Raw genomic sequence first — 14348 nt, 5'->3', positions numbered from 1 at the left:
TGTGAGCGAGGTGTGTGTGTGAGCGCGGTGTGTGTGTGTGTGTGTGAGCGCAGTGTGTGTGTGAGCGAGGTGTGTGAGTGTGAATGAGTCAGAGAGAAATGTTGCTGTATATAACATTCACTACTCACGTGTGTGTGTAAGGCCCACACTGCCTATGTGTGTTTGTGGGTTTACACTGCTGCTCCTGTGGGTCTGTGTATACTTTATATATAATTGAAGCCGTCTCTGTATTATAAATCTGTACTAAAAACTCAGGTATCTTTGAAAATATGAGGTGTGTCCACATTGCCTGACAGGTGATTGTTATTTATCATGTTTACAGGGGGAGTGTGTGAAATACCCCAGAGTCTCTGTTAATATGTATTTGTTAAATTATCATCTATCTGGCTTGTGGAATATTTAATGTTTTTGCACTTTTATTTTATTTGCTGCTGCTGATCACTCTCCATTCGCTCCTGTTGAAATCTCAGAGCCTCTCTTGGGTAAGAAACTTAGCTGTGATGCTTATCATAGCCAAATAGCCCATCAACATCCACTGAGTGAGGCTCCAGAAGGTGCCTGGCGAATGGATTGCTGAAGACATTAGGACAAACTCTAGCACTCAAAAGAGTGTGTTTTCTGTGCAATATACATTGAGCAATTTAAATTTTTTAAATCCAAAAATTGTTTAAAAGGGATTTGGGGAATTGTTTCCTGAGGATGAGGTGTTGAGGAACAACTCTGGATCCCTGGGATTTTTTAGCTCTTCTTCCTTAATGTGGGAATAGTGTTCCTGTATCTTTCTCCCAGGTTAGGGGAAGGGTCCCTATCTCTGAATGGCCTCCTGAATGAGCTTGCTGTGTTGATTCATACCAAAGGCCGCAGTGTGTTAACACAGTGAACCCCTGGTCTGCTGTCCTGCTGCCATTGCCCATTCCCACACTCAAACAGTGACTTGTGTTTCCACCCCAGTAACCCAGGGACACAAGCTCCCCAGTGGGGCGAGTGGAAGCCCCTTGCCCAGACCCTCACCCAGTTCATGTCTCTCCAAGTCTTTACAGATATTGGAGAAAAATCACAGCGGACCAACACAGTGTTACTGCTCCCCAACTGGTGAATGGGAGAAACTTTAATAAAACTCAGTATTTATTGACCGTCAGTTAAGCGCGAGTTAAATGGCTTATTCTGAATGTCTCATTAAATTTCTTTTTTCTTTTGTGTAAAATAAATTAAACCACTTTGTTCAAACAACATTCCCAGGGTGGTGTGAGTTTCTGTAAAGATTGGAATACTGATTTCCTCCTTTTGGACAACTTCATGTGTTCATCAGCTGAGGCAGTTTGGGACTTTCATGGAACAATACTGGTCACTCGTTAGGGTGGGGGAGGGAGTGGGATTTTTTAATTCATTCATGTGGGCGTCATTGGCCCGGCCAGCATTTATTGCCCATCCCTAATTGCCCCTTTAGAAGGTGGTGATGAGCTGCCTCCTTGAACTGCTGCAGTCCATGTGGTGTAGGTACACCCACAGTGCTGTCAGGGAGGGAGCTCCAGGATTTTGACCCAGCGACAGTGAAGGAACGGCCGATGGATTTGCAAGTCAGGACGGTGAGTGGCTTAGAGGGGAACTTCCAGGTGGTGGTCTTCCCAACTATCTGCTGCCCTTGTCCTTCTAGATGGTAGTGGTGGTGGGTTTGGAAAGTGCTGTCTAAGGAGCCTTGGTGAGTTTCTCCAGTACATCTTGTAGATGGTACACACACTGCTGCTACAGTGCGTCGGTGGTGGAGAAAGTGAACATTTGTGGATGGGGTGCCAATCAAGCAGGGCTGCTTTGTCCTGGATGGTGTTGAGCTTCTTGAGTGTTGTGGGAGCTGCACTCATCCAGGGCAAGTGGGGAGTATTCCATCACACTCCTGACTTGTGCCTTGTAGATGGTGGATAGGCTTTGGGGAGTCAGGAGGTGAGTTACTCACCGCAGGATTCCCAGACCCTGGCCTGCTCTTGTAGCCACGGTGTTTATATGGCTAGTCCAGGTCAGTTTCTGGGTGGAGAGAAGGCACCAATTTCTCCCCAATTCCAGGGTTGGAGGACTTGTGGAAGAATTGACCCGAGCCACCAAAGCAGAACAGCAAACTGGAGAAACAGCAGACTTAACATGGAGTTCAACAACTTCCAGTCATGAAAGTGCTTTTATTATTCTAGCTCATTTTTATTCATTGATTTATCCCCTTTTTTATCCCACTTGCTATCCTTCTTGCTTCCAATGTGCCCTCTCCCCACCTCAAAGGACCATCTGTCACTTCTTCCATGTTGTTCTTTCACCGACTGCAAACCCTCGTTCTGCTCTTAACACATTCTCCTGTCCGAGCGTCAGTACTGAGGGGGCTCCGCGCTGTCGGAGGGTCGACACTGAGGGGGCTCCGCGCTGTCGGAGGGTCAGTACTGAGGGGGCTCCGCGCTGTCGGAGGATCAGTACAGAGGGGGCTCCGCGCTGTTGGAGGGTCAGTACTGAGGGGGCTCCGCCCTGTCGGAGGGTCAGTACTGAGGGGGCTCCGCGCTGTCGGAGGGTCAACACTGAGGGGGCTCCGCGCTGTCGGAGGGTCGACACTGAGGGGGCTCCGCGCTGTCGGAGGGTCAACACTGAGGGGGCTCCGCGCTGTCGGAGGGTCAGTACTGAGGGGGCTCCGCGCTGTCGGAGGGTCGACACTGAGGGGGCTCCGCGCTGTCGGAGGGTCAACACTGAGGGGGCTCCGCGCTGTCGGAGGGTCAGTACTAAGGGGGCTCCGCGCTGTCGGATGGTCAGTACTGAGGGGGCTCCGCGCTGTCGGAGGGTCAGTACTGAGGGGGCTCCGCGCTGTCGGAGGGTCAGTACTGAGGGGGCTCCGCGCTGTCGGAGGGTCGACACTGAGGGGGCTCCGCGCTGTCGGAGGGTCGACACTGAGGGGGCTCCGCGCTGTCGGAGGGTCGACACTGAGGGGGCTCCGCGCTGTCGGAGGGTCAGTACTGAGGGGGCTCCGTGCTGTCGGAGGGTCAGTACTGAGGGGGCTCGACGCTGTCGGAGGGTCGACACTGAGGGGGCACCGCGCTGTCGGAGGGTCAACGCTGAGGGGGCTCTGCGCTTTCGGAGGGTCAGTACTGAGGGGGCTCCGTGCTGTCGGAGGGTCAGTACTGAGGGGGCTCCGCGCTGTCGGAGGGTCAACACTGAGGGGGCTCCGCGCTGTCGGAGGGTCAACACTGAGGGGGCTCCGCGCTGTCGGAGGGTCAGTACTGAGGTGGCTCCGCGCTGTCGGAGGGTCAGTACTGAGGGGGCTCCGCGCTGTTCGAGGGTCAGTACTGAGGGGGCTCCGCGCTGTCGGAGGGTCAGTACTGAGGGGGATCCGCGCTGTCGGAGGGTCAGTACTGAGGGGGTATTTCAAAATGCATTTTTTGTGATGGCCAATCATATTCCACTTTTCCAAACAGGTCATGAGGTGTTTCATTAGAATCAATATTACAGACATTTCAATATGGTCATTGCAGAGAGTCTCCACTCCCCCTCTTCCCCCCACTCCCCCTCTTCCCCCCACTCCCCCTCTTCCCCCCCACTCCCTCTCTTCCCCCACTCCCTCTCTTCCCCCACTCCCTCTCTTCCCCCACTACCTCTCTTCCCCCCCCACTTCCCCTCTTCCCCCCCACTCCCTCTCTTCCCCCCACTCCCTCTCTTCCCCCCCCACTCCCCCTCTTCCCCCCCACTCCCTCTCTTCCCCCGACTCCCCCTCTTCCCCCCACTCTCTCTCTTCCCCCCCCCACTCCCTCTCTTCCCCCCACTCCCTCTCTTCCCCCCCACTCCCTCTCTTCCCCCGCACTCCCTCTCTTCCCCCACTCTCTCTCTTCCCCCCCACTCCCTCTCTTCCCCCACTCCCTCTCTTCCCCCCACTTCTCTTCTCCCACACAGCCCCTCTTCCCCCCCACAGCCCCTCTTCCCCACCACTCCCCGTCTTCACCCCACTCCCTCTCTTCCCTCCCCACTCCCTCTCTTTCTCCCCCCACTCCCTCTCTTCCCCCCCACTCCCTCTCTTCCCCCCACTCCCCCACTTCCCCCCACTCCCTCTCTTCCCCCACTCCCTCTCTTCCCCCCCACTCCCTCTCTTCCCCCCCACTTCCTCCCCCCCACTCCCTCTCTTACCCTCCACTCCCTCTCTTCCCCCCCACTTCCTCCCCCCCACTCCCTCTCTTACCCTCCACTCCCTCTCTCCCCACCCCCCAACACCTTCTCTTCCCCCCCTCCATCTGTCCATGCTTCCTCTCCCCACCCCATGACCCTGGTTGCTCTCCAACCAGCCCCCTACCTCCCGGTCCCTCTCCAAACCCGCTGCCCCCCATCAACACTGAGGGGGCGCCGCGCTGTCGGAGGGTCGGTGCCAAAGGAGATGCTGGCCTTCAGGTGAAATTTTAAACCAAGATCCCCATCTGCCTCCTTAGTGCGTGTAAAAGATCCCACGGCCACTATTTGGAAGAAAAGCAGGGGGAAGGTCTCCCCGGTGTCCTGGGGCCAATATTTACCCCTCAACCAACATCACTAAAAAACCTGATCTGGATCATTATCACATTGATGTTTGTGGGAGCTTGCTGTCCGAAAATTGGCCACCACGTTTACTACATTACTACAGCGAACATACATTTGGAAAAGTATTTAATTGGCTGTGAAAAGCTTTAGCCATCCTGGGAAGGTGAAGGCGCCAGAGAAATGCAAGTCTCTGTTTTGAAAGTTGCTGAAGTTGTCTCTGCAATACAGCCCTTTGCCCACCTGGTGGCGCCGCTGCTCAGTTTTAAATTTGGATGAGCAGCGCCATCAATGGCTGAACCCCTTTAATACAGGAACAACAACAAAAAACAACTTGCATTTATATAGCGCCATTAATACTGCAAAAAAGTTCCCCTATGCACATCAGGGTTTTGTAAATGAGTCAAAAGTTGATCCAGAGCCACCTAAGCAGATACTAGGGGCTAAAAGCTTAGGCAATGAAGTTTTTAAGGGGCATCTTAAAGGTAGGGAGATAGTGGATTTGGATGGGAATTCCACAGTTTAGGACCCCAGGCAGCTGAAGGCACGGCCGCCAATGTTGGAGCGATGGAAATCGGGGGATGCTCAAGGGGCTGAAAGGAGCGCAGAGATTTTGGAGGGTTGTTGGGGCTGGAAGAGGTTACAGAGATAGGGAGGGTTACAGAAGCTGGAGGAAGTTACAGAGATAGAGAGGGTTATAAGGGTTGGAGGAGTTTACAGAGATAGGGAGGGTTATAGGGGGTTGGAAGAGGTTACAGAGATAGGGAGGTTTGTATGAGCTGGAGGAGGTTAAAGGGATAGGGACAGTTGTAGGGGCTGGAGGAGGTTACAGATATAGGGACGGTTGTAGGGGCTGGAGGAGGTTACAAAGATAGGGAGGGTTGCAGGGGCTGGAGGAGGTTATAGAGATAGGAAGGGTTATAGGGGTTGGAAGAGTTTACAGAGATAGGGAGGGTTATAGGGGGTTGGAAGAGGTTAAAGAGATAGGGAGGTTTGTAGGGCTGGAGGAGGTTAAAGAGATAGGGACAGTTGTAGGGGCTGCAGGAGGGTACAAGGATAGGGAGGGTTATACGGGGTTGGAAGAGGTTACAGAGTTTCTCCAGTGCATCTTGTAGATGGTACATACTGCTGCAAATGTGTGTCGGTGGTGGAGAGAGTGAATATTTGTAAAAGGGGTGCCATCAAGCGGGCTGCTTTGTCCTGGATGGTGTCAAGCTTCGAGTGTTGTGGGAGCTACACTCATCCAGGGCAAGTGGAGAGTTTCCATCAGAGACTCCTGACTTGTGCCTTGTAGATGGTGGACAGACTTTGGGGAGTCAGGAGGTGAGTTACTCACCGCTGGATTCCCAGCCCCTGGCCTGCTCTTGTAACCACAGTGTTTATATGGCTAGTCCAGTTCAGTTTCTGGGTGGAGAGAAGGCACCAATCTCTCCCCGATTCCAGGGGTGGAGGTCCTGTGGAAGAATTGACCTGAGCCACCAAAGGAGAGCAGCTGGTGACACAGGATGTTCGTCCAGGGAGAGTCCCGAACCTCATAATCCCACCCCCCGCACCCACCAAGCCAAAGCCACCAACTGCAGCTGCATTGGGAAACTCTCCAAGATCATGTTCTACACTGATGACAGTAAAGATCATGGAAGGCAGGGAACTTTTGTATAAACTTAATAGTGTCCAAAATATAATTGTAAGTACCAATACATTATTGAACTCATTGAGTGTAATAAATAAATGTCCCTAAAATACCAAATTGGTCAATTCCTTTTCCTGATCTCCTGTTGATTTGGACATTCTGAAATTATCATCTCAGACTCACTGATGACAAGTTGGTGACAAGGACTCACGGTCAGTGGGAAGTGATTCTGATTTCAATCCTGAACTATGATTTCCACAAGGAAGCACTGAATGGTCTCCTTATTTAAGAAAGGATGTAAATGCGTTGGAAGCAGTTCAGAGAAGGTTTACCAGACCAATGCCTGGAATGGGTGGGTTGGACAGACTCGAAGAGTAAGATCCTGAGGGGTCTTGACAGGGTGGATGTGGAGAGGATGTTTCCTCTTGTGGGAGAATCTAGAACTTGGGGCTCATGGTTTAAAAATAAGAGGTTGCCCATTTAAGACAGAAATGAGAAATTTCTCTCTGAGGGTTGTCTGGAGGATCAGAATCTCCTCCAACTGGGAAACATACGAAATTAAAAATCCAGACCCACAGACCTGTTTTGACTTTATTTTGAAGATATAAAATACAAAATCTTTATTTGGAACAATATACTTTCATAAAGTATTTGAAAAAACATTACAAGGCATTTCGAAATGGCCATCACAAAAAATGCAATCATGTTCCACTTTTCCACACAGGACATGAGGTGTTTCAATGGAATCAATATTACAGACATTTCAATATGGTCATTACCGAGAGTCAGACAGTGCAAAGCTATTCACTTTATCGACATACATCATGTTAACACTCTGAGGTGCTTCAATACAATGATGATATATTTAGTATTCACTGTACACTTTCCGTCTGAGTCGTACAGCCCGAGGGGTCTATACAATTCCCAGCCCCTCGGTGTACTGTAGCTGAAAGGTCTTAGACAGCGACCTTTCCCCATTGCGCCTTTGTGGCGGCTGCCCCCAAGCTCTAATACATCCCTCAGCACGTAGTCCACGGTGCCTCGTTGTGTGGGGAGGGAGAGAGAGTGATGGGGGGAGGGCTGGCACCCGCAGGGCAGTGGTGGTGTTGGGGGGGGAAGTCTCCACAGCGCAGAGGTCTATACGTTCATATGTAACAATCATCCATTCTGGGCTGATTTCCCCCTCCCTGACACAGGCTCAATGCTGGGGAAACTCAGTCGGTGCTGGACAGTCCCGTTCCCCAGAAGGTTTTGTTCTCCAGCCGCTCCATCCTGATGCTCAGGTGCTGTTGTCACAAGGCCCCGTGTTTCATCTGGACAGGTCACCTCTGTCAAAGGAACATCCTTAGATGCTTCATTTCGATTGTTCGAGTGTCGATTCCTAGGAGAGAAAAACCAGCAGAGTTCAGGTGACATTAAAAGAATCCAACACTTTGGACAAGTGTGTAAAGGAGCCGTTCAGGAGCACAGACCGATTAAATTACACTCAACATCCTGGGTACCAATAGCAGCTGGAAAATGGGTCACAGGAGCTGCACGGTGATGGAGCACAGAGTGTAGAGGAGAGGAGGCTCATAGGGGAGGCAATGGGCAAGAGCTGGACACTCCACAGGAGCTGTGCTGACCGAGGCACCAGACAAATAGAAAAATGCCAGCTCACCTCAATATTGGAGAAGAAGAAGAATTGATGAGGATCTCGGTTAACACTGAGCTGAAGAAGATGGGGATCAGATCAGACACGAGGAGGTTGGGAGTGTCCGGGCTCTCCAGACTGATCCTGAAGGATTGAGAGGAGCCACAGATGGACAGGATATTCCTTGATGTGCTCAAGCCCAATCCAGCAGTGACCAAACAGGTTAACAGACACAGAAATATCACGATGGAGAGTCAGAGGACAGAGTTAGAGAGTCTGTAATAATCTCCCCTCCCCACCGCTGGGTGGGCGAGAGGTGGGCAGGGAGATGGGGATGTTGAAGGAGACAAGGAAATCCAAGATGGCTGCCCCAGTGATGGAAACCACTGATGGCCGGGTCACAGGGTGCTGAGGTTGAGCAAGAACTTGCATTTATATAGCAGCCTCATTGTCCAAAGGTGCCTGACAGGGGAAAGCGTGAGCCACATAAGGAGATATTAGGACAGGTGACCAAAGTCTTGATCAAAAGGTGGTAGGTTTTAAAGAGCGCCTGAAAAGGAGAGGTTTAGGGAGGGAATTCCAGAGCTTAGGGCCCAGGCAGCTGACATCACGACCGCCAATGGTGGAGTGATGGAAATCAGGGGATGGTCAAGAGGCCAGAGAGATGAGCACAGGCAGCTCAAAGTGTATCGCTGTACACAACATTTCCACAACACTAAATGTAATAAAACTAAACTGGAATTAACAATGGGAGCTGTGGAACATTCTAGAACTCACCATCTTTGCCGTGTTTGGAATATGAAAACCACGATTACAGCAACAAGAAGAACAGAAATTCCGATTCCCAATCCCACTCTTGCTCCAGTAGAGAGTCCAGAATCTGTGGACAGAATGAAGACATTAACAGACTGGGACACACTCACAAAACTAACAGCAGAGACCTTCAGCACCTAGTGTTTCAGAATCAACCCCAGTACAAACAGATCCCTGGTTAATTCTAGTCCTGGAGGGATGTGGGAGGTTAGATACCAATAATCACACACACACCAGGCCACCCCACAGCTCCGTGCACACACACACTGTCCCACAATGTGATGGATACATGCTTTCCAATCGACATAACTGGACACTGACCAGCAGCAACCTCCCTCCAGTTAAACCCAACAGTCCGCTGAAATAGAGCGGGAATTTTAATTAAATCAGGAAAGGAAAGCCACGGGATTGGGTGGAACACTGATTTACACCCAGGTCAATATTACTCCCCACTGACTTCAACCAGTGATACACACAATCCCGTCAGTTTCCCAATAGGAGGGTTCGGTTAAAATTGTACCCAGACGTTCCACACAGGATTCCAGAGACACTAATGCTAGTGGGAAGCAGAAATCCTCAGTTCTGTATCTGAGGGACAGGAAGGTGAGATTCAGAAAACAGAAATAACAATTCCAAGTAGTTTAAGGGCCAGTTACAGGTAACAGTGACCCACACCACTCACTCTCACAGAATCATTCTATGGTGAAATATCACACAGCATTTCAAACATTCTAATGTTACTACCTGTCTCTGCAGCATGTTCAAATGTAAGAGCTGAAAACACATGCAGTAGTTTAGAAACAGATTTACCTGGTCCCTGTGTGTGTTCTGAAGAAAACATCATGTGTTTAGTATTGTGTGTGAAACAAACTGCAGAAATGTTCAAAGACTCTATCGGGCTTTAGGGAAACACATCCTGGGAGGAACGGGATTTGGGTCAAACTGATCGGGAAGGATCAGGAACAGGGTCGGCAAAGTGAAAAATCCAACAGGATTGCATTAACTGTTGGGGGGTAGAATGGAAGTTTTCCAGAGTTACCCTGAGCAGGATCATTCCCAGCAGCCTACATCCCCCTGTGGAGAGAATCCCCCCAGGATCCTGGGTCTACTGGGATACACTTTCAAGGCAAGTGCACTGGGTCTTGTAAAGGCTGCCTGAGAGGTGTGATGGGCCCCACCTCCCCAACATCTGGAGATGGATAGAGCTCTTTGCTGGAGAGTGAGTGCAGCTTGATAGCTCCATTAACTCCTTCCATCACCCAGTTTTTGACAGCTCTGTCCTTCAGGGCTCAGTCTGCTCAGTCAGTGGTGCTATTACTGACCCACCCTTAGTGATGGACATTGAAGACCTCACTCAGTACATTCTGTGTCCTCGCTACCCTCAGTGCTTCCTCCAAGTGGCATTCAACATGCAGGAGTACTGATTCATCAGCTGAGGGGGGGGCAGCTTGATAACACTGTTAACTCCTTCCATCAGTGAGTATGACTATATCACCCAGCTCTCCCAGCATGGACACTAGTCCCCAGATGTTAGGGAGGGGATATTGCAGAGTCCACTGGGCTGGGTGGGTCTTTGTTGTTTCCTGATTCCATAACTGGGTCACATCCAGTGATCTGTTCAATTTTAGTCTCTTTTTTTCTCATGGTTTGATTCTGATTGAAGTGGCCGAGCAAGTCAGAGGACAGTTAAAAGTCAACCAGGTTATTGTGGGACTGGAGTCACATAGAGACCAGACTGGGTAAGGACAGCAGGTTTCCTTCCCTAAAGGGACATTCGTGAACCAGTTGGGGCTTTACAACAATCTAACAGCTTCAGGGTCACTTTTATTGGAACCAACTTTATATTTCCAGATTTTTATTTAATAAACTGAATTTAAATTCTGGGTGTGCCATGGAGGGATTTGAACTCTCATCCTCTGGATTATTAGTCCAGGTCTCTGTATTACTAGTCTAGTAACATAACCACTGAACGACCGAACCCATAGAGATTAAATACAGAATACCTGAAACAGAAACCTCTCACCTCTTAGAGAGATGACCAAGATCAGTTTGCTCCCAATAATAGCCCACACTCATGTTCCTGTAAATCTGACACTGATACTGGTTCATGTCAGACTTCCTGAGGTCAGAGATCAGAACCAACCAGCTGCCCTGTTCCAGTTGATCTTTGAACAGTTTTGTTCTGTTTCTGAACCATGGGTCTTGTCCTGTCAAATCGTCATTCCCAGTGATGAACTTGTGTAAATGTTCACGCTGAGATGTCCCCCAAATTACCAGTAAATCTGAGACTGGGACATTGCGTTTGTAGGTACAGGGCAGCACAAGCTGCTCCCCAAGGAGCCCAGAAACTGGCACAGGCGAGTCACCAGGGAAAGATTGAAAGTATTTATCCACAGATATAACCTCCCTGCTGGTACATTACATCCCAAGCTTCACATGGTTACACTGCGATGCTCGATTTACAAGAAGCACTGACCAGTAACTTCAACTAAACCCAGCTTGTGCTGGAGATTTGGGATCATGTACATCCACCAGAGAAGGCAAATGGAAACCTGGGTTTCTCATCCCATAAAAAAGATGGCCCCTCAGGGAGAAGCCAGAGGGAGTGGCACCGCCCCATCTGGCACTACCCTAGGAGGTGTTGTGCTCAATTCTCCCCATGTCTATTGGAGGGGGATTTGGCCCCATGACCACCTGACTCAGGTGAGTGTTGAAGCAACTGAACCACAGCTGACCCCTCATCTAACATTATAAAATTTCACACGGTATTACCTTCGGTTGTGTTGTGTTGGTTATGATGATCAACTGCAGGAGTTACACTTGGGTCTGGGGTTGGACAAAGTGGAATAGAAAACATTACAGTTCAAATGCGAATTAGATCCACTATTTAACTTAAGCATCTCCCCCCATTCAGCTAATCTACTGCTGAAGCCCTCATGTCTGCGTTTATTACTTCCAGACTCAACTATTCCAATGTTCTCCTGGGCAGTGTCCCACATTCCACCCTCTAATCTCCAGCCCATCCAAAACTCTGCTGCCGTCATATCCTAACACCCACACCAAGTCCCTTTCACACATCACCCCCATGTTGCTCACTGACATACATTAGCCTCCAGTCCAGTAATGCCTCAATTTTAATATTCTCATCCTTGCTTACTAATCCTTTCATTGCCTCCCTATCTCTGTAACCTCTTGTCCCTCCGACCATCCTTATCTCTAACTTTCTCCAACCCCTCAAATCCTCCCCATCTCTCCACTGTCTTCCAGCCCCTCCCTGTCATTGTAACCTGCAACCTTCACTACAACCCTCTGAGATCTCTGCGCTCCTCCAATTCAAGCCCCTTGAGCATCCCCCGTTTTCCATCGCTCCACTAATGGCGGCCGTGCCTTCAGCTGCCTGGGCGCTAAGCTCTGGGACTCCCTCTCTAAACCTCTTCGACACTGTCTTTCCTTGTTGAAGATGAGCCTTAAAACCGACCTCTGACTGAGCTTTTGGTCACCTGTTCCTAATGTGGCTCAGGGCCAAATCTGGTTTTATGAAGCTCCAGAGTTGAGATTTAACAAGGCTAAAAATGCTCTTTCAATTAAAGTTTTTGAAAGTTGGATAAACACCTGAATGGGGAAAGAAATCTGCAGAACTGTGGGAAAAGAGAAGGGGACTGGGATTAATTGAGTAGCTCTTCCTCAGAGGCAGCACGATGGGCTGAATGAACTCCTATGTTGCACGATTTTCAGTCACCACTCACACTGTAGATCTAAAGGCAGTCATCCATTTATTTACTCAAATAGTGAGCGTGGGTAACATCACACTAAAGGGCAGCTGGAACACCAGCTCTGGTTGGATGTACTCCTCCAGGTCGGAGCACATGACCACGTTAGAGACATTGCTGCAGGATGACAGATTGGGACCTGAATATTAAAGGGCTCATGAAATTTAAGATGGACAGGAAGCTAGGAAAAGGTGGAGGGGTGGCTCTGTTAATTAACTGCAGTAATAGGTCATCCCTCACTATTGTGCTAAATTCAGGAAACCAGGATGTAGAAACGGTGTGGGTCGAGATGAGAAATGATAAAGGCAAGAAGTCATTTGTGGGAGTGGTGTACAGGCTCCCTAACAGTGACCACACAGTAGGATGGAATTTAAAGGAGGAAATAATGGAAGCTTGTCAGAAAGGCTCATGGGGACATTTTAATCCGCATATAGACTGGAAAAAAAATCAGATGGGCAAAGGTAGCCTAGATGAGGAGTTCATAGAACGTTTTTTGGATAGTTTCTGAGAACAGCATGTTCCGGAGCCAACCACAGAGCAGGCTATACTAGACCTGGTCTTGTGCAACAAGATAAGATAAATTGATATCCCCATAGTGAAGACACCCTTAGGTGGCAGTGATCATAATATGATTGAAGTTTACATTCAGTTTGAGGGAGAGAAGAGTGGGTCCAAGGCTAGTATTTTAAACTTAAATACGGGCAATTATTTGGGAATGAAAACAGAGCTAGTTAAAGTGAACTGGAAAATAAGGCTAAGGGATAGGTCAGTAGAGATGCAGTGGCACATATTTGAAGGGACATTTCAGAATACACAAAATAAATACATTCCAATGAGAAAGAAAAATTCCAAGGGGAGGACACACCATCCATGGTTAACTAAAAGAGTTAAAGACAGTATCAAACTTCAAGAAAAATCATAATTGCACAAAGATGGGTGGCAGCTCAGAAGATTGGGCAGAATATAGAGAACAAAGAATGACAAACAGGTTAATAAGGAAGGAAAATTAAGAGTCTGAGAGAAAGCTAGTTAGAAATATGAATACAGATAGCCAGAGTTCCTATAGATACGTAAGTAAGAAAATAATTAACAAAGTGGGCATTGGTCCTATAGAAAACGAGTCAGGGGAATTAATAATGGGAAGTAAGGAGATGGCAGATGAATTGAACAGATTTTGTATCAGTCTTCACTACGGGGGATACAAGTAACATCCCAGAAATAGCTGTAAATCAGGAAAAGGGAGAGAGGAACTCAGGAAAATTACAATCACCAATGAAACGGTAGTGAAAAAATTGTTAAGAGTTGTGGGCTGACAAATCCTTGGGGCCTGATGGAATTAATCCAGGCTGTGGCCCTTTAGTCCAAGCTGGTTTATTTTTCAAGATAACTCCTCAATGCTACCACACAGTGTTCCAGCTGTATCTTTCTATTCTATTTAGATGGGATAATCAATGGCCATCACCTGTTTAACTAGCAATTGTTTTATCAAGGTGATTGCCACATTAATAAATGGGTGGGATGAAATGAGTGGTGTGCCACAGGGATTAGTGCTGGGGCCTCAACTTTTCACAATTTATATAAATGACTTGGATGAAGAGACAGGAGGTATGGCTGCTAAATTTGCTGATGAAGTAAGTTGTGAAGGGGACATAGATAGGTTAAGTGATTGAGCAAAGATCTGGCAAATGGAGCATAACGTGGGCAAATGTGAACTGTCCATTTTGGCTGGAAAAATGAAAAAGCATATTATCTAAGTAGTGAGAGACTGCAGAGCTCAGATGGAGGTGCCCTAGTGCATGAATCACAAAAGGCTAGTATGCAAGTACAGCAAGTAATTAGGAAAGCGAATAGAATGTTATTGTTCATTGTGAGGTGAATTGAATATAAAAGTAGGGAGGTTATGCTCCAGTTTAAGGAAGGATGTAAATGTGTTGGAAGCAGTTCAGGAAGGTTTACCAGACTAATACCTGGAATGCATTGG

At 48.6% G+C, this 14348-nt stretch overlaps 1 protein-coding gene across 1 annotated transcript in view; it reads right to left on the bottom strand.

Moving 5' to 3' along the window:
* LOC144673801 (uncharacterized) overlaps positions 1 to 14348 on the bottom strand; it is a 57677-nt gene that overhangs the window by 33232 nt on the left and 10097 nt on the right. The window lies entirely within an intron of this gene.

The sequence above is a fragment of the Cetorhinus maximus genome, unplaced genomic scaffold, assembly GCF_964194155.1.
Source record: "Cetorhinus maximus unplaced genomic scaffold, sCetMax3.hap1.1 HAP1_SCAFFOLD_477, whole genome shotgun sequence".
In the NCBI taxonomy this organism is placed as follows: Eukaryota; Metazoa; Chordata; class Chondrichthyes; order Lamniformes; family Cetorhinidae; genus Cetorhinus; species Cetorhinus maximus.
Note: the sequence above shows the minus strand (reverse complement) of the source record. Positions and strands in the feature narration are given on the sequence as shown.